General features: G+C 48.6%; 1 long non-coding RNA gene across 1 annotated transcript; it reads right to left on the bottom strand.

Annotated features, from left to right (window-relative positions):
* Positions 1–6784: 6784 nt before the first annotated feature.
* LOC145546614 (uncharacterized) lies at positions 6785–13370 on the bottom strand. The gene is made up of 2 exons (XR_014083074.1): positions 8862–13370; positions 6785–7316 (listed from the first exon to the last, which is right to left on the bottom strand). It is a non-coding gene; the product is annotated as an uncharacterized LOC145546614 (long non-coding RNA).
* Positions 13371–17185: the final 3815 nt, after the last annotated feature.

Raw genomic sequence — 17185 nt, forward strand, 5'->3', positions numbered from 1 at the left:
GATCTTGAGACATATGATATTCCGCTGGGAGAGGCTCAGCACTTGTAAGATCAACGGAAACCAGAAAGGATCTTCCCACTTCTTCAGTCCCATTCTGTCATTTTTGTCAGGCAAGGAACCTGTGATCCTTCAACTCGCTAACGGAGCAACTGAGATGAGCTCCCCAGCCCCTGGCTTCCAGTCCAGTGTTCTCCCCTCACCCCACCCCATGCCACCCCACACTGCTGCAGCCTGTGCAGGGCATCCATTCTGTGACTAACCGGGGCGGGGAGGGAGGTTCAGACAAGCTCCCACCAAAATAGGCTGCTGCCTGTGCGTGATTATGTTGCTATGAGAACCTCAGTGGGTGTGTTTCCTCCGTTCTCTGTTGAAATCTCTTGCTTGGCTTCTCCCCAGGCACAGCTCCCCTCAGAATGCGGAGCAGAGAGGCTGAGATGGGAGAGCTGTATTCTCATGGCAAAGAGTGTCCTAGTCCAACACATCCAACCCTGAGCCAGCCTGGGGTGGTGCCTCAGTTGCCGAGGCCACCAGGGTGGCTCCAGAGTGGCTGGAGGACCAGACTGGGCTGTCTGAAAGTGGATGTTCCTGTCCTCTGCGGAGCCACCTTGGAGCAGAGAGCAGTGGCCCCTGCTACGCTCCCACTTCATTAATCGCTACTTTAAAAGACTAAGTTTGGGGGTAAATTGCTACACAGCAAAAAGATGACCTGAACTCTCATCTCCTGGAGTTGTGAAAAGTCATAATGTATTTAAAGTGCCCAGCACACAGTAGGCTTTTTGTGGTACCATTTTTCTCACCATCCCCACTGTTCACAAGGATTTCAGTCTTTCTCCATCTCTTTTGAACAAGTATGTCGGCATACTCCTTTGCAGGATTAATGTAGTCATTCCACCAAGAACTTACTGGGCAGCACTTTTATACCTAGCTCATGAGTAGACACTGGGCTTTTGCAATAGGCAAAGACACTGGAATGACCACTGAGGAGGTCTTAATCACATTGGATGCGCGTGCATGTGTTCAGTCGCTAAGTTGTATCCGACTCTTTGCAACTCCAATGACTATAGCCGGAAAGGCTCCTCTGTCCTTGGGATTTCCCAGGCAAGAATACTGAATGGGTCGCCATTTCCTCTTCCAGGGGATCTTCTCAACCCAGGGATCAAACCCACATCTCCTGTGGATTCTTTACCACTGAGCCAACTGGGAAGCCCTTAATCTCCTTGGATGTTTTGAAATATACAGAACTTTTGTAGAAGAGCTTTCTTTGGAAAGGACTCTGGTGGGAGGCAAGAGGGCCTATGACAAGGGGTACAGGGAAGCTCTCCAGGGTGTGAGTTAAATGTGTGAGTTAAAAGTCCTACCTGGTGAAGAGATCCTGAAGACTAATTTTGCTGTTGTCATTTTTCTTACACCAGGTCTTCAATGCAACAAAATGGATTGAATGGTACAAGTAAAATGCTTAGAACGTGCCTGGCTTATGGTAAGAACACAGACACTGAACTCACATTTTCAAGGCCCTGAGCTGGGGGGCTCTGAGTTCGACTCAATCAAGCCCTTCTCACATGCTGGAGACTCTCCCAGACGTAATGTGTCCTCGTGAAGTTCTTTCGACAAATCTCTGTGAAGTTGATACACTGTCGCTGTCTCCACATCATAACAGATGACACAAAAACACAGAGAACTGCCCATGTGGTGGAGTGGGCTTGCGAATCCAGGATGCCAGCATGATCTTCCAGAGGTCACCCGGGGTTCCAGGGACAGGGGAGTGGGTCCCAACCTTGCTGAAAATCATCCAGAGAGTTTTAGCAACACCGTGCTCTGGTTCTACCCCCAGAGACTAAGACTTAGTGATGAAGAAACTAGTACCCAGATCTTTTTTTACGTCCCCGGGTGAGTCTAACAGGTAGTCATGGTTGAGGACAGTTGGCTATTTAGAGATGAAAAGACCCATTTTAGGAAAAATCCCTAAGTCACAGAGAAGACCCATCCAAAACTGTAAGAAGCCCCACATTATCAAAAGGTCCATTCCTAACAGAGGTCCTTGAGAGACTAAAGCTGTGCTGTGGGTTGGCTGAGTATGCAGAGGTTTTTGTGAGACCCTTGGGGAGGACTATGCTGCAATTGGACAAGTTATCCAGCCTTACCGCTTCATGGATCACTGCCTTGTTGTGGCAAAGGGGCTTGCATAACTCAATGAAGCTATGAGCCAGGCCATGCAGGGCCACCCCAGATAGACGGGTTGGGGTGGTTATATCTCCAGGAGATAGTGGGGGACAAGGAGGCCTGGCATGCTACAATCCATGGGGTCATAAAGAGACAGACATGACTTAGCAACTGAACAACAACAAGTCTTCTTTATGAGATGCCACAGAAAAACCAAGTCACCTGTCACTGGAAGGGTTCAGTTGGACTCATTATTTGGCATAGATGTAGCAGCAGAGCTGCAAACCCTGGAAGGCTGAGCAATGCCTCTGATGTTCCATCCACCCCATCATTGTCTCCTCCAAACCCCACCCCCGGAAAATGAAGACTGTGTGTAGTAGATGTTCTTCAGAAGCCAACCAACCCTTCCTCTGCTGCCTCCCAAAACCCAGCACCTGGGCTCAGGGTGCAGTTTCTCTGGCCTGCACACATACTGTTTAAGGAAACCCAGATGCCAGCTTGTTCTAATGTGGTTGCTGCAATAAGAGGGGATATATAAGACGTGTCACGTGGCTCTCCCCCACTCCTCCTCCTCGGGGAAGCTCACACGTGGCCAGGGCTCACATATGGCTGAGACACGCTGCAGTGAATCCATGGTGCCTCAAGAATCAGGCCACAGTCGTTATCCATCACCACCTCCCAGCAGCAAACCCAGCAGTCTTCTTAGTGTCTTCTGGGAGGTGGGAGCCAAGCCAAGGCTGCAGCAGCCAGCTACCTGGCTGAGCCTTTAGACAGCCCCTCACCTGGGGAGTTCTCCTGCACTAAAGCCTCCACAGTCCTAATTCTCCCCAATCCAAGCCAAATTATTTCTTAAACTGTGTTCCCCAAAACAACTTGAAGAGTGCCACCAATGCCTGCAAAGTAATTTGAGTTTCTTCCCTTTTTTTTTCCCCTTGCCATTAAAACCAGAATGTTGTTTCTTCTTTGCTTTGATAACTTCTGATTAAATCAATTCATTGTGGTCTTGTGCTGGATGTGATCCTGTTTGACTCGACTATTTATTCTAACTATATTTGGGAGGCGTTTTCTTGGTAGTTCTCCAGAGCTTATTCCTTGGTGTTTTAAGCCCCTAAGAAGCTAAACCCCAGGCTATCGTTACCTACCTTTCTCCCAAGGTGAAAAGTGAAAGTTGCTCAGCCGTGTCCGACTCTTTGCAACCCCATGGACTATACAAGTCCATGGAATTCTGCAGGCCAGAATACCAGAGTGGATAGCCTTTCCCTTCTCCAGGGAATCTTTCCAACCCAGGGATCAAACCCAGGTCTCCCTTATTGCAGGTGGATTCTTTACCAGCTGAGCCACAAGGGAAGCCCAAGAATACCAGAGTGGGTAGCCTATCTCTTCTCCAGTGGATCTTCCTGACCCAGGAATTGAAGCAGGGTCTCCTGCATTGCAGGCGGATTCTTTATCAGTTGAGCTCTCAGGGAAGCCCTCCCAAGGTGAGAAGGACTCAAAAGACATCCATACATTTTCTCAGTGGCCTATGATGGAACCCAAACTTCCTTGGAGGAGGCAGAAGAGGAATATAGTAGCAGAGTCCTTAGTGATATTAAAATAGTCTTTCTAAAATGCTGTCACAACAAAAATCAGCTCTTCTCTTTGGTGGAAGCTGGACACTCCATTCCTTTTTGCTTAAGTCATTAAGGTTCACCTTCTGGAAAATCTCTCCTGGGTCCCCCAGAGCCAGCTAGAAGTCAATTCCATCCATCTGGTGCCAGAACTCAGCACACGTTTTCTTCCATTAGCCCTTCTATAGCAGCTATGCTAAGCCAAGCACTGTGCTGGGTGTTCTGGACCAGAAGATGAAAAGACACAGCCCTACCCTGATGACCTCTCTCTTAGGAGGAGATGATTATGGATTCAGAGGTACTATCGGAGGTCATATGGATTGGGTCTTATAGGTTCAATACAGCTATAACCAATGGCTTATTGTCAGGGAGGCCCTGCAAGAACTAACCAGTGATATAGACAGGAGACCCTGGAGGCTTTAGGGCCTGGACTAGAAGCATAGTAGCCTCCATTCAGGTAAGGCTGGAGATACATTCGTTATCAAGATACTGAAGTTCCTGTGTGCTTCCAAAACTTTTATGGGTGGAAAGTTTTGCAGCCTTGCCCCCCTCCCAAAAACATCAAGTACTGATATTTCTTGGGGCATAACACACTGTGACCTGCCCTAGTGCAGGGCTCATCTTGAGGTTTAGGGATGGTCCTGCCTGGAGGTGCACAGTAAGCTGAGATGGCAAAGAAAGCTGTGCTTGGTTCCACCTGTTTTCTTTCTGGACCAGTTAACTGCCTTGATCTATCTCTTCCTTTCCTAAAGCATTTTTTTCTTTAATGTAAACTCTGCTAGATTTTTAAAAACTTAAAATGTTACCCCTCTCTGGTGATGCTAACATGTTTCTGTATATCCTGCCTTTGTTTCTCATGCAAATGTATGAACAGATCTTCCTTGACTTACAGTAGGGATTACCTCCTGATGAACCCATCCCAGATGGAACATATCATGAGTCGAAAATGCACTTACCCTCCTGAACATCACAGCTTAGCCCTGCCTGCCTTAAACATGCTCAGAACACTTACATCAGACTGTAGCTGGGCAAGATCATCTCACACAAAGTCCATTTGGTACAAAGTGTTGACTATCCCACCTCCCCACAAGTAATGTACTGAAAGCGGAAAAACAGAAAGGCTGTCTGAGTACAGAACAGTTCTAAGTGCATCAGTTGTTTACCAAAATTGCAGGGCCGACCAGGAGATGTGGTCACTGCCACTGCCCAGCATCACAATACTGTATTGGACTGCATGTCACTAGGCCAGGAAAAGATCAAAATTCAACCTTCGGAGTATGGTTCCTGCTGAACACACATCTCTTTTACACCATGGTTAAGTTGTAAAATCATAAAACTCTGCTAAGTCAGGGACCATCAATATGTTGTACAGAAGTGGAATAACATACGTCACTCAGCAACTTGATCTCTTTGTTAAACAGTGTATTATCTTAGAGACTCCTTTCCAGGTTATTACATGTAAATCCAAGTTATTATTGTTAAAACATGCAAAATGTCTCACTATGTGGATAAACCATGCTTTTGTCAACCAGCACCCTACTGATGGATTTTCAAGTCATTCTGATTTTCTCGTCACTCTAAGAAATTTTGCAATAAATGGTCTTTTACACACACCCCCATGAACAGGAATTTCATTTCCACAGGATAGTTTCTCAAAAGTGGCAGCATTTTAACGTATGTTGCCAGATCCTTTCCAAAATTTGATTCCTTGAGGTGTAGCCTGAACCATTGGAAGGTGCAAATTCAGCCTTCCTTCCCCTCCACTATTCCAATGTTAAGTACAAAAATATTTATTTACTGCATTAAAAGCCCTGGATTGGGTACTTGAGGGGGAGGACTCGTGAAATAAAAGACATAGTCCTTGTTTTAAAGGCATTCCTACTCCAAGAGCTTGACAGCCTGGCAGAGTGTTCACGAGACCAGTGGAGGCACAGGGCATTTTTCCCAAGAGGAAACCAGGTTGATTCCAGGTTTAGGCAGCCAGGTACGGATTAGATGTTACCAAGAGGTTCTATGGTCTGAAAAATAATAAAGACCAAAAAAGTGGCATCCATTACCTGTCACTTGGGTGCAATGTGCATGGGGGACACTTAGGCCTGTGGGGCACCTCTCATTTCCTGCTTCTTCTGGAAAGTTGTGCCAGGAGAACCTGGCTTGGAGGCCGGATGCCACTGCTGCTTGTCCAGGGGACCTGATAGAAACCCACCACCTGCAAAACCACACCCTTACTTCCCAAAGGAGTCTTGCTTGGTCCCTTTGAAACATCTGTTGTGTCCAGACTTGCCCATAAGATGCAGTCCACTCATGACTCATCTGTAACCCGAGGAAACCTTACACCACTTAAAACCTCCCATGTTAGGCCATTAGAGCCTGATTCAAAGTGTGTGAAAGGCCGAGGGAGAAAGTAACGAAAGGAAGGAGAGACCTTTGGCCAGAGCCTGGGAGAAAGGGCCTGGGCTTTGTGGTCTTACAAACCAGTCGGTTAACCTTTCATTCCTGTATCAGTGGCTTCATGGAGATGGCTCTCTGGCAGATGCACTGTGAGAATAAAATGAGCCAAGGTAGACCAAGCATCTAAGACAATTTCTAGGAAATAGTGTTCTAATAAAAGGGGGTTTCCTTCCCAGAATCTTCATAGAAAATCATGTCTGTCCACACAAGATGAAAACAATGATGTGGGGGAGGAGGGTCACTGCACAGGTCAGCAGATCTGGGCTCTGGTCCCAGCTCTGTCAGTCAATGACTGGGTGGCTTGAAGAAGTCCCTTTCCCTCTCCAAGCCCCCTTCTTCTTTTTTAAAAAAAGGAGTTCACATGAGATAAGCCCCATGTCCCCTTTCTGCTTTGTCCTTTTATGCACAATATGAATTATGAATCCAATCACACCCAAATGACAACCAAGACTGGTCACATCTCAGACCAAAACTCAACTCTGATGGCCAAAACAAAGGCTGAAAATTGAGACGTCCCCACGTGTCGGAGGGATCAAATGGAAAATCCAGTCCTGGCCAGTCAGACATTTACCAAGAAGGCCTGCAGCTAATGCTTGTTGCAATGGTCACTCCATCACTGGGCTAAGAGGTCAAAGAACATTCCATTTTTTTTTAAAAACAGTCCTCTTTGGTTTTAGCAGCCTCCAAGTCAGTAAGCAGACAATCATTATAAATAGTCATCACTTGATTTTTGAGATGCTTACCAGGGGGGAGAGTTCTGTGGGGGAACCAGTGAGCTTCTTGACAGCCCAGGCTGCAGGGTTGTGGTCAGTTATACCCCCGTCCAGTCTCAGTGATCTTTTTCAACACATGAATCATTCAAAGCAGCAGATGATCCCCAAACCGCTTCTCTGACTCATGTATGTATCCAGGTACATGCAAATAGAACTTTTACGTGTCTCACGATTCTTGGCTTCAAAATATATTCACATTAATGCCTTGTCCAGAGTACTCAATGTCCGCCCTGGGTAACAGTCTAGGCAGCAGCTGGCTGGGGTTCTTGTGAGGCCAGCCAGAGTCTTCATCCCATCAGAAGTGGTACCCCTGGAGCTGATTCTCCTGCAGGAAAACAAAAATTAGTTGTTATCCTTACATACCTCCCAGGGTTATTCTATGGGAAGAACTGCATAAAGCTTGGGTGATGTTTAAAAATCACACAACAAGAAAAGAGTGACTTCAGTTTCATGGGTCATCTGGGTATCTGTTTAATTCAAATGCAGCTGTGGCTTCCCGAGGGCAGGGCTTCCCTCTCCTGGGATGGACGAGCCCTGGCAGGGTTCAGGGCTTCTCCTGAGCTTGTGCAGCCACTCCCCAGAGCCTGGAGAGAAGGGAGGGAGCACAGTGACCTCAGAGCAGTGACTGCAGGCCAAGTGCCTGCTCCAGGCCAGGCGCTGAGTCCACAATGAACCCAGAGGTGAGCTGCATTATACCCCTGTTTTGTGCATCAGGGAAGGATGGCTCAGGAAGGTTTCAGAGCTTTCTCAGGTCACGCTCCTAATGGGGGACTAAACACAGCCCCCGTCTCCCCAACTCCACCAGCAGAAGGAGCACAGACCCAGTTTTAAATCCAGATTCTGATACTTTCTGCTGTGACTCTGGGCATATCACTCTATTTCTCTGAGCCCAGAGATCGCCATTTGCAAAAAGAGGTGGGCCAAGTGGGCACATGAAAAGATGCTTAACATCACTAGTTACTAGAGAAATGCAAACAAAACTATTTAATACAATGAGATATCACCTCATACTGGTTAGAATGGCCATCATTAAAATGTCTACAAATAACAAATGCTGGAGAAGGTGTGGGGAAAAGGGAACCCTCCTACACTGATGGTGGGAATATAAGTTGGTGCAGCCACTATGGAGAACAGATGGAGGTTCCTCAGAAAACTAGGGTTTCCATATGATCTAGCAATCCTACTCCTCCTGGGCATATACCCAGACAAAACTGTAACTCGAAAAGATACATACACCCCTATGCTCATGACACTGTTCACAATACCCAAGACATGGAAATAACTTAAGTGTCCATTGACTGAGGAATGGGTAAAGAAGATGCGGTACATATACACAGTGGAATACTACTCAGCCATAAAAAAGAATGAAATAATGCCACCTGCAGCAACGTGGATGGACCTAGAGATTATCCTACTACGTGAAGTTAAGTCAGAAAGAGAAAGACAAATACCATATGATATCACTTACATGTGGAATCTAAAATATGACACAAATGAACATATCTATGAAACCAAAACAGAATCACAGACAAGAGAGAACAGACCTGTGGTTGCCAATGGGGAGAAGTTGGGGAGGGATGGAGCTGGAGGTTGGGGTTAACAGATGCAAACTATTATATAGAGGGTGGATAAGCAACAAGGTGCTACTGTATAGCACAGGGAACTATATTCAATATCCTATGATAAACCATAATGGAAAAGAACAAAAATATAAAGAATAAAATATAGTGTAAAGAATAGAAATATATATATATATATATATATATGAGTCACTGTGCTACACAGCAGAAATTAACACAACATTGTAAATCAACTATACTTCAATTAAAAAAAAAAAAGAGGCGAGCTGGGTTGTGGCAATGTGACTGACCCAGAGCCGGGCTCCCTGCAGAGCTCAGGAAACAGGCGCAGTGGTGTGCGGCCAGAAGTGACCGACTTCACTCTGCCAAAACTGCATCTCCGGTTCTGTTCGACTCTCCGGGTGAAGAGCACACTCCATACCCCCGAGGCTGCAGTATCTGTCAACTGGGCAATGGCCCCAGACAGGGCCACTCCATCTAAATGGCACCTATCAAGCCGTATTCCTGCTGCAGCTCCTTCTGTCACATCTGCTTAGTACCTGCTCTGAGTGGTGTCATCCTAGGTAGCATACCGTATTTGCAGGCGTGGAGGACCTTGCCCTTTTAACTTCTGGAAAACTTGGCTTATGCAAGGGGCCAGATCTGCCACTCCACAGCCTGGGGACTTAGTGAATGCATCCTGAACCAGTGCGGGATTAATCACAGGCAGGAAGGAGAGAGCCGACGGGCTGGCAGGCCGATGGAGGGGGAAGGGGGGCGTGGGGGACAATGACAGCAGAACAACTTTGCTTATCCGCTCTGACTTTTCTTCAGCCTGCAGAGATGGCCTGTTCTTTCTAAAACAAATCTCTGTCTGTACCTTTCCCCGCTGGCCCATAATCTAGGCCCCAGGAGTTTCATTTAGGTCATGGTTTCCAGCCCGGAGCCTCTGAGCACACTTCATCTTCTTCCTTCGGCCTCATCTTACCTTCAAGTTCATAAGACAAGGTGGGTTAGGTTTCCCCCTTCCTCCTCCAGGTTTGATTAATGAGGTCCCTGAAAACTCCATCCTATCCCAGACTGAGTTTGGGACAAATTCCAGTCCTGTAGAATCATGGCCTAGACATGGAGGGGAAGAGGAGGCTGCACCCATGAGCTCTGGGACTTTCTCCAAGCAGGGCCACAGGCTCTATCACAGGTCCTGGGATCAGAGGCTGTTTATCAAGCAGCATCTCAAGCAGGGTTCAGATGGTATAGAGAAACTCCACTTATAACCAAGCCCACTCCACCCTGTGTCCCAACCAAGTAAGGACGGCCCAGAGTTCTGCTTTTTAAAATGTCACGTGACAGAGGATCCCTTATAACCCCCTCCCCCATCAAAGCCCCTCCTATGAGTTTCCAGGATACCCTGCAGGACCACCTCGTAGGCACTCACATGGAGTCCTCCTTCCTCTCTGCTCCCCTTCGTCAACGTCCGGCAACCTTGAACTTGCTTCCAGGAGCCTTGCCCATGCCCATGTCGACCTTGCCCCTTGGAAGGAAGCTGATGGCCGTGCAGGGCTGTTGTCTCCCCGCCCGTCTGGCAGTTCTGGATGCTGTGCTGGAGCTGAGGGCAAAACCTGACGAGACCCCCAGCCCCCTCCTCTTGCTCTGAGTCCCTCTGAGCCTCCTGGGGAAACGGCCCTTTCTGTTTCTGGCCGGAACCCTCCCACTCTGTGTCTGCAAGAACACAAAGCCCTGTGTCAGGGTAACAAGCATCCCCTCGGACACTGAGGCCCCTCCCCTGCCTTCCGGTCACAAAACAACAGCTCAAGCACTTCTGTTCCCTCAGCCGTGGGCCAACGCACCCATGCAGCTCAGTTCATGCAGACAAAGCTCTGGTTGTGTTCTGTCCTGTGTGTGCTAGGCAGATGGGTGGTAGCCTGTAAGGAACGTCTACAACAAGGATGACCCATCCTCACAACAGCCCTGGCTCGGTGGTCCTTCTGTGTCTTTGTGCATGCTCAGTCGCATCTGCTCTGAGTGACCCTATGGACTGTAGCCTGCCACGCTCCTCTGCCCATGGGATTTCCCAGGCAAGAATACTGGAGTGGGTTGCCATGTCCTCCTCTAGGGGATCTTCCTGACCCAGGGATCGAACCCACATCTCTTTTGTCTCCCGCATTGGCAGGCGGGTTCTTTACCACTAGCACCACCTGGGAAGCCGTCCTCCTGCTTCAGCGAGTTCCAGATCACTCTGCCCCAGCTTCTCTTCCACTCCTGCCACCATCAGATACCAACTCTCCTGCAGGAACAGTCCAGCAGGTTGTTAGCTATCAGCAACAGGTGGCCTTTCCAGAGTTTTGGGCTGGCCTCACTTCCAAGTGACAAAGAAATGAATCTCTAATGGTGGAAGGTCAAGCAACAGCTACCTGCCAGGGGGAGCGTCTTTCTGGGGGGGAAGCTCGCCCTGCACTCTTTAAGATCCTGTTTCATTCTCCTGCCTGTGTGTGGGTTGTGCCCTGGCCTGCAGGCTTCAGGGAAAGCCAGAGCGCTGGGAGGGTGGGGGAGCGGAGAAAAGCACTCAGCTAGAGGCTCAAATTCTAACTCCAGCTGGGTCATGGGCTGCTCAAGACCCTGGGGAGGGAGGAGGCAGATAGAGGGAAGTGGTGGAGAGCAGAAGGCTAGGGTCTGTCCCTGTCCTTAGAGTCCCTGGTGCTCCCTGTCATCATTCTTCCTCTGTTGAGTTGGAACCACCTGAGCCAGGAGGTCATTCTCAACTCTCCATTCTGTCATTGGAAAGCCTGCAGTGGTGTCCAGAGGTGAGATGCTGTCTTCTAGAATAGCAAATGAGGAAAAGAGCAAAAAGCTGGCGAGCCTTGTGCTCTATCCAAGGGCTCAGGCACATGGGCCACACCAACACCCAGCCCTATTCATCTTCAAAGTGGTTTTTCTATTAAAAAAAAAAAAAGATAGAGAAAGCTGTATATGCCACCTCCTGCCCCCAAGGATCTCAAATACTTGTGGTCTCCTGGGAGGAATCATTGCTTTCAAATACTCCATCCAAGTGCAGCTTGCAGAGTTGAGGGAAGGGGTGTCCCTCTAGCTTGGAATTTATGGAGAAATATACCTGATGGCTCAGTTGGTAAAGAATCTGCCTGCAATGCAGGAGACCCGGTTCAATCCCTGGGTTGGGAAGATTCTCTGGAGAAGGGAACGGCTACCCACTCCAGTATTCTGGCCTGGAGAATTCCACGGACTGTATAGTCCATGGGGTTGCAAAGAGTAGGACACAACTGAGTGACTTTCACTTTCATGCCAGCCATGAAAAGGCCGGATGTTCCGCCTTCTCCGCACCCACTCAAGGGGCGTGCTGGCCCTAGGCACCCATGGACTCGAACTCCTGGGCATCTATTTGCAAGGCAGCCACGAATGACTTCCTGTTTCTCTCCCATCACCCCCTGTTTACTCTCTGCTCCCACTTCCACTGCATCATCCACTTGTGCTCAGATGCCTTTAAATGAGTGGATAGAGCCTAAAGCGTGAATAACGAAATCAGGAGAGTCAAATCAGACACTAACAGGTGATGTGTAAAAACATGTAATATACATGGCAGCTTCAAGAACCAAGGGGCGCCTCCTCGTTCCAGGGCCAAAAAGGAATAAGGCCATCGGTGCCCAGTGCTCCTCAGGTGTGGGGAGAGTCTTCAGGCCAGCCCTTCCTCTGAGCCCAGTGGGCCTGCACACAGCAGTGTAACCTCTCTTGGCCAACAGCAAGCAAAGTGCAGTAAAGCCTTTTCAAGACAGGCAGAAGAACCTGCATCTTCAGGGTGTTTTTTTTTTTTTTAAGTGAAGAAGGCAGTTATCTAAAGAAAACAGACTAGAGCCAAGGGGGCTGGATAAAGGGTCTCAAGGTCCCCCACTAGACTGCACATTCTAGGATTATAATAAGAGCATGGGCTGAGTCCCCGGCGCCCTTCTGAAGACAGCCGACTGGGCACGGCTGGTTCCCAAATTCAACCCCATCTGGAGAACCAGGCAGAACCCAGGCCAAGGCCCACGAGGGTGAAGGAGGCTCAGGGCCAGTTCTAGCCCCCAGGGAACCAGGCAGGGCCATGGACAGCAGCCACCAGGGAGGCACAGACTCCTCCAGGGAACATGAGCCCGGCATGGTTTTCTCAGACACGATTATACGGAGGAGAGAAGCTGGAGAGGGGAGATGACTTTAATAGCATATGAAGTTTTAAAGAGCTTCCAAACCCTCCTCAGTGGGTGGAGAGGCCTGCCAGGGGATCCAGACCATTCCCGGCCAGGACCAGCTCTACCGGCTCCGACCGCTGGGACCCCCGCAGCAGCCCTGTAAGCCTCCTCTCTCACCCACCCAGTGTCCTAGAGCAGCACCTTGGGTCTTTGCCTGGACTTCCAGTACCTGTAGCCTGTGAGAGCAGTTTTTATTTTCTTCCTTCATTCCTTCCCAAGGCCATCAAGGCTTCTTCCCAACGGATCGTTCTCCTCCCTCCAGCAGAGCTGGCAGACTCTCAAATTGCCAGGCCACTGGGCAAAGCTCCCAGAGGTCCAGACTATGACCCTCTGCTCAGCCAGGCATACACCTGATGTTCTGAATAATCTAAGGCTGTCATGGCACAGCTACCAGTAGGCAAAAGTTGCACAAGTGTGTCTACTACTGCCCCGAGCATCAGTCTAGGGGAGAGACCCTCTCCCAGCCTCATCCCCTCTTTAACGCCTATGGAATGGATTTGAGAAGCAAACACTTCAAATAAAAGAGAAGCAAACACTCCATGGGATGGTGGCCATCCCAGCTAGGTAGCCAGTCCTGTTTAGGCTCCAGAGACAAAAGCAAGTCCTAGGATGAGGGCTGAGAGGAGATGGCCAGCGTCAAGCCCCATAGCATGTGTTACCACAGTGACGACCATGCAAAGGCAGGCCGAGACCTTCTAGAGCTATTGACAGTTGCTCCTGTCCAGCCAGCTGGCCTGGGGAGATGCTCAGTCCACTCTTCTCCAATCAGGAGTGAAGTGACTATCTCTTTCTGAGACAGAAGTGTGGGTAGTCAGCAAAAAGGAGGTTCTTCATTCCCACTTTTCTTCTGCTTTCTTCTGACCTTTTTTTTTTAGAGAGAGGATGGTGAACTCTTTGAGACCTAAATGTCCAGAGTGACTCTTTCCCCTGCACACCTGAAGGAGAGTGTTACTGGGGACAGATTCCCAGCTCGCAGTCTCCCCTACCCCGGAGGGGTCCCTGCATACGGTTCCACTGCCTTTCTGCATCTAGTGTAGCCAAAGAGAAGTCTGTTGTCCCTCTCATCCTTCTTCCCATTTTAGATCATCTTTCCCTCTCTCCCTGGAAGTTTTCGTTTTTTTTTTTGTTTGTTTGTTTTGTTTTTTTAGTAGTTTTCCTCTAACTTTGTTGTTGCGCTGTATCTAGTTGCAGGTGTTTGTCACTCCCCCTTCTTGGCACTTGGTCATCCTGTTTCATCTTGCAATTTGGTCTTCAATAGTTTCTTTTCTGTCTCCTGGTAAGCTTTCTTGTCACGTTTCACCCTTTCCACCCCACAGAAACTTCTTGTGGACAGAATGTGCTATCCACCTCTCAAGTGCTTCAATCCGTATCTCCATCTCATGGTCCTGTAGACCACATGCTGCAGAGAACGCCTCCAGTTCACCAGGCACTCTTCACCCTCGTCCACACTGCCGGTCCAGCTCTTTTGTTGATTCTTATGTGTCCTTGTGCCACAGTTTCAGTTTCCAAGGTCTCCTGCTGATCATTTTACAGATCTGATAGTGGTACTTATTATTCCAAAGGCTCCAGAAAAGTCCCATTTTGCTTGTACTGTTAGCACCTGTTTCGGTGTGAACTTTTGCTTCCTACAATCAGTACATCTTTTTCACAGTTGGTTTTCTCCAACTTTTTGGTGAATCCTGGAGGCATGCTCTTTTCTGTACTGGAAAGTCAGGTCGGCAGTGGGAAGTGGAATGTGCTACGGGGTAGGTTTGGCTCCAGCCTTTCCAACCTAAGTGAAAGGGAAGTGCCTGCTGTTGGGGGAGTGAGCGAGCAGGGAGGGGAGAAGTGGAATCTTCCTCCTGGGCTTGTGTCAGCCACCCTGGAGCACTGCTCAGCTTCGATCTCTCTCACCCAAGTATCCAAGCAGTCTCCACTGCCCACTGCCTGCTCTGAAGAGGCCGGATGTGGAGGCGTGGAAGGATTCAGCCGCCTACTCGAGCCTCCTGGTGATCTCAACTCCTCAGCCTGTCACGTACTCCCACCTCCCTCCACCCTATTATCTGCCACTTCTGGGCCCAGAGCACATCTTTTAGTGATCCTTCTGCAGGGATATTGGAATTGTGGCTTCCCTCAGTCTGATCTTGACTTCTCTCCATCCTTGGGGGGAGTCTTCAGTTTCTTCAGTACCAAGGACACCTTTTTTCACTTCTGGCACTGTTTATGTTTTTTTAATGTAATTTTATGTAAGTATTCGTTCTATTCTGTCATCTCCGGGACCTTGGGAAGGAGGGGTGAGGTGGCCACTGTTGCTAAATCCCTCACCTTGAACCAAACTTGCTATGCTCTCAGTAAGGAGTAGTTGGATGAATGAATGGATCCTAACGCCTCTAAGTTTAACATCTTCCTCCATTTGAATAATAGTCGATTCATTAATAATGACTGATTTCAAGACACTTTTCACCTTATTCTAAGTGAATACACAACTGGGCATCACATGTAAGGGTCTTAGGCCCAGCTGCACGGCTTTTTTTTTTTTTTTTTGCTTTTCCCTAATGTTCTAGATTTCCCAGGGATTTTATAAATTCAAAAAAGACCCTCATGCTTTTTTGCTAATAACAGATACCCACACAAGCTCATACCCATTGGTGGCTCCTGACTTCAAGTGCAACTTTGTCATCCTTCTGAAATATTAGGGCAAGTTGGGTTCCAGAGAAGGGGATGGATCTTTGACTGTGCAAGAGGGGATGAAACCAGCCCTCTTCCTCCTCTGCCTTTAACAGACACACGCAAGCTCCATGATGCTGTCCCATTTTGAGTCATCGGAGTCATAGCTGGGGCACAAGTCTCTGTCCTGTGATTCAGGTTTACGATCTGGGCAGCACCCACAGCCAGCAAATGCACCCATGGGTGCCTATGGAACACAGAGGGGCCCAGAATCTGCAGAATAAATCCCTGCCTGGGCTGTGGGTGGAGGACATGACACCACATAGAACCTCTTGAAGAGTTATGTGTACAGATCACAAACACCCTCTGATTCCATCATGGGGTTCAACCTCCTACTTCTTGATAAAGGGGTTGCCTCCCCTCAACTCACCAAGCCCCTCATCCCCGTCCCCAAGACCTAGCTAACTTTCTGTTCCATAAAACCTTTGCTGGGGCTTGCCAGCCCCTCGGGAATTTCTCTTTTTTTTTTTCTCTCTTTAAACTCTCAAAGTATTATATACTATGTCACTCACTTTGACACTGCATCTTATAGAGTTTTGTCCTACTTTAGCCAGAAGTTACATCCAGCCACTGTGAGTCTGCAGAACACAGCTTAAGGCAAGGAAAATGCTCAGAAAAGTAAGAGAATAGTCATCACCCTGTCTCTGCAGCACCCTAGCCACCAAGCCAGAGCTCATTCCCCTCGGGTTGAATGCAAGGCTCCACTCGCTCATTAAACACAATTGGTTCTGTCCTTCCTCCTGTCAGTCTTAAATTCGTAAGGGCAATGGCCAATTGGGATATGGCAGCAGGGGAGCAAGAATATATTGGGGGACAGTCAAGGGAAGGGAAGATTAGGACCAAAGCATTGAAAAGAGATGAGGTTGTGTTCTGTGGATTAAATTTCCTAAGGCAGAGGGGATGTCCTTTTAAAGATCTCCATCAAAAGTGCTCAGATGACATGTTTCTGAACTTAGAGGCCAGAAGAATATGCAACACAGGGAAATCTGGGCACTCAGCACCCCACGTCCAAGCCAAGGTGAACAAGGGCAGCCACCTCCCCTCCTGCGCTAAAGGGGCTCCACCACGTCCGGGCCATGCCTTTCAGTTTCCCTACCGTGAGGTGAGCCCCGAGAGAGCAGATCCTGGCCTTCTGTGTGTCCCCCTTCTCCATGCCTGGACCAGTGCCGGGCACGCAAAAGGTGCTCATAGGTACTAGTTGAATGAATGAATGAGTGAATAAATGAATGAATGGACACAACCCAGTTCTGAGGCTTTCCTCTAACTTTTTATTTCCAGGCTCACTGCCTTTCATTACTTGGGAGCAAGATTAGAAAGTGGATTTTTTTTTCTAAATAACTTTTGTACAACCAGGAAGCCTTGTAAACGGACCCCTGCAGTGCCATAGCCCCCCCCCAGGATGCCCTTCCTTCCACTTCCTCCTCATGTCCAGCACCACCAGAGGAAGATACCTTCCCACCTACAGCCAGTCACATGCCAGGCGGACCCTACAGCTGTGAGTTCCTGCAAATACACATATACACATGGGATGCCAATATACTTGAAAATGCTGTCTGGTTTCTCTGAGTCCCCGGGCCTGGCCAGCCCAGCTCCTGAGGGGCCGTCCCCCTCTCCACTGTCCACCGATGGACAAACTCAATGTGCCATCCCTGGTTTGATTCACAGCCCTGCTACATGCTCGGTTGCTTGTG

The sequence above is a fragment of the Giraffa tippelskirchi genome, chromosome 4 (genome assembly GCF_054371585.1).
Source record: "Giraffa tippelskirchi isolate mGirTip1 chromosome 4, T2T-mGirTip1v1.2.pri, whole genome shotgun sequence".
NCBI classification, from domain to species: Eukaryota; Metazoa; Chordata; class Mammalia; order Artiodactyla; family Giraffidae; genus Giraffa; species Giraffa tippelskirchi.